Source organism: Physeter macrocephalus, chromosome 14 (assembly GCF_002837175.3).
Source record: "Physeter macrocephalus isolate SW-GA chromosome 14, ASM283717v5, whole genome shotgun sequence".
In the NCBI taxonomy this organism is placed as follows: Eukaryota; Metazoa; Chordata; class Mammalia; order Artiodactyla; family Physeteridae; genus Physeter; species Physeter macrocephalus.
In genome coordinates this window covers 17,187,079-17,189,993 of record NC_041227.1, presented here as the reverse complement: position 1 = coordinate 17,189,993, position 2,915 = coordinate 17,187,079, and the positions used below count along the sequence as shown (strand labels likewise).

General features: G+C 37.4%; 1 protein-coding gene across 5 annotated transcripts in view; it reads right to left on the bottom strand.

The window, feature by feature from the left end:
* The window catches only part of CHD6 (chromodomain helicase DNA binding protein 6), a 228,940-nt gene that overhangs the window by 216,463 nt on the left and 9,562 nt on the right, over nucleotides 1-2,915 (bottom strand). Inside the window, exon 2 of one of the 5 annotated variants that reach the window (XM_055090838.1) lies at nucleotides 1,005-1,037. The exons of the other annotated variants lie outside the window; for them this stretch is intronic. The gene's annotated coding sequence lies outside the window, so the exon portion shown is untranslated. The remainder of the gene's footprint in view (nucleotides 1-1,004; nucleotides 1,038-2,915) is intronic. 5 annotated transcript variants of the gene reach the window in all.

The following is a 2,915-nucleotide window of genomic DNA, read 5'->3' as shown; positions in this document are numbered from 1 at the left end:
ATGGATAAAGAAGATGTGGCACATATATACAATGGAATATTACTCAGCCATAAAAAGAAATGAAATTGAGTTATTTGTAGTGAGGTGGATGGACCCAGAGTCTGTCATACAGAGTGAAGTAAGTCAGAAAGAGAAAAACAAATACCATATGCTAACACATATACATGGAATCTAAGAAAGAAAAAAAAAAGGTCATGAAGAACCTACCGGTAAGACGGGAATAAAGACACAGACCTACTAGAGAATGGACTTGAGGATATGGGGAGGGGGAAGGGTAAGCTGTGACAAAGTGAGAGGGTGGCATTGACATGTATACACTACCAAGTATAAAATAGCTAGCTAGTGGGTAGCAGCCGCATAGCACAGGGAGATCCGCTCGGTGGTTTGTGACCACCTAGAGGGGTGGGATAGGGAGGGTGGGAGGGATGGAGATGCAAGAGGGAAGAGATATGGGAACATATGTATACGTATAACTGATTCACTTTGTTATAAAGCAGAAACTAACACACCATTGTAAAGCAATTATACTCCAATAAAGATGTTAAAAAAAAAAAAACTCAGTGGTTTAAAGCATGGGCTTGCTTGCTTACAACATGTAACTACTGCAGATTTTTTTCAGAAAAAAAAAAAAAAGGTATCTGCCTAGAAGTGTCTCACATGCTTTCCAGTCAAATTTCAGTATCCAAAGCAAGTCACACAGCCATGCTCAACTTCAAGGCAATGGAGAAGTGCAATCCTACCATGTACCCAAAAGAAAGAGAAGAATATCAATGCACATCCCTAACCACCACCACACCATGAAAGAAGCTCAGACCACACGTGGCACACAGTAAGCACCCAATGACTGGTAGCTGCTGTTATTATTATCATGATTATTGAGGGCTCTGGGAAAAACTTATTCTTATAACCCTAAGGCATAAAGCTGAATGAACATGCAGATGTGAAAACAACCTCTCATGCACGTTATTTGCAATAAAGCCAAGGTGAATTTATAAGTATCTCACCGTGATGTGATGGAGGGATGTGCCAAAAAGTTTCTAGTAAGCAAAAAGTAGTAAACAAGAGTTACCAAAATAGTACAACTTATTCTGACTCCTTTAAGACATGTAAAATTTCAGTGACAATATCTTTATTTTATTTTGGAGAATATATGAAAAAATTATGCAGCCTTTCACAAATTCACTTCTAATCTCAGAGCACTCCTTCCCCTACTCTCCCTGTAAGTTCTCAAGTGAAATCCTCCTGTGTGGGTTTTTAGGACCCTAAGCATCAGTTAGGGAAAGAGTCTTATTTAGTGAAATGAGAGTTGAATTCTAATCCTAACTTGATCATAAACCAGTTCTATGACCTACCAAAATTTTTGACTAGGACACAACTAGTTACTCTGTTCCATCATCCGTAAGATGACAATATTGACTAGATGGCCTCTGAAATCCCTTCCAACTCTACTCTTCTGCAATCCTGAGAAACCATTTGAAAGAAGCTCTGGTTTAGCAGAATCTAGTTAAGATGCTGAATCATGTTAAGACTTGACAGCACCTAAATCTTAAACTAGAAATAACTGCCACAACCACAGCTATGATGGTAGCAACAGAGCTTAGTTCAAGAGTGAACAACGGAAGAAAAGTCAGGAGCACCCGGGGAGAGCCCTGCTAGCATGAAATGTCGCAGGAAGAGCAGATAAGGGTGGACAGAGTATGACTATATGTGTAAATAAGGAGTCTGGTATTTGAACATGGTTTATGAAATCAGTCTTTTAGTAACATCTCATACCACATTCCAGCCGTAGCTCTGCAAATCACTGAAGGTGAAAGGAACAAACCTGAAGCAAAGAGCTTCCAAAACTTCAAGACTTGGGATCTGTCAACTACCAGATCTCAATTCCAACAGACTGGGTTTTCCAATTCCTTAAGATGCCAAAGCAGTAGTCCAAATATGTGCCTAGGGATCAAGAACTTGAAATCCTTTGGAGAAAGTCAAACAAAAGAGCTCAAAGCTACATGTTACAAAATGTTAAGCTCTCCCAATCAGTGATACTTGTGTCTCAGTTAAACAGTAGCCCCTGCCCATACAACCTACCATATACATTAACTCACTCTGAGAGTATAAAACTGTCCCCTACAACAGAATTAAAGGGAAAACAGTTCTGCTTTTTAATGGAAAACAATACAACATTAATTCATACCATAAACAAAGCAAGAGACACTGCTGCATCAGTAATTTTGCTCTTCCTGCAGCCCTATTTATGCTCTTTAAGAAGCTTTCTGATTCTAACATCTGTGAGTGTATAAAGCATATGGGGACACTCCTTACTGTCTCTCATGCTTCAAGAGTCACTGCTAAATGACTAAAAATCTCCTGCTTGAAAACTTAAAACCTGGCAAATAAATTTAATAAAATTACAATATGTTTAGAAAGATCCATTTTATTATGTCTAGACAGCATTCTAAAAAGCTATAATTCTACATGTGGATCTTCATTTACTTCTATAGCCATATTTCCTTCCACTTGTCAATCACAAAATAATTTCCAGTTCTACAATGAATATTAATCAATATATTAGAATCAATGCTATTCTTGATTTTAATGAGTTTAAAATTTGAAGTACAAGTAGATGGGGCTGGAGGCAGGGAAGCATATACAGCCCTGAATGAGTAAAAGAAATCCTTTCTTTTAACAAATCAATTTTTAAATATATTGGAAGAGGACAGAGGATAAGGTTCAATCCTTCAAGGGAGCTTTGGTTAATATTATTAAAAACAAAGATTATACCTTTATAAACTGAAAAACCAACCTCTAAAGCGAGCTAGTAAACCAGAAATACTTTACATAGGAAAAATCTCCATTAACTAGTCTAAAGTAATGAGAACCCTCAATAACCAGCGGTTTTTGGGGGGTTTTTTTTTTTTTTTTTG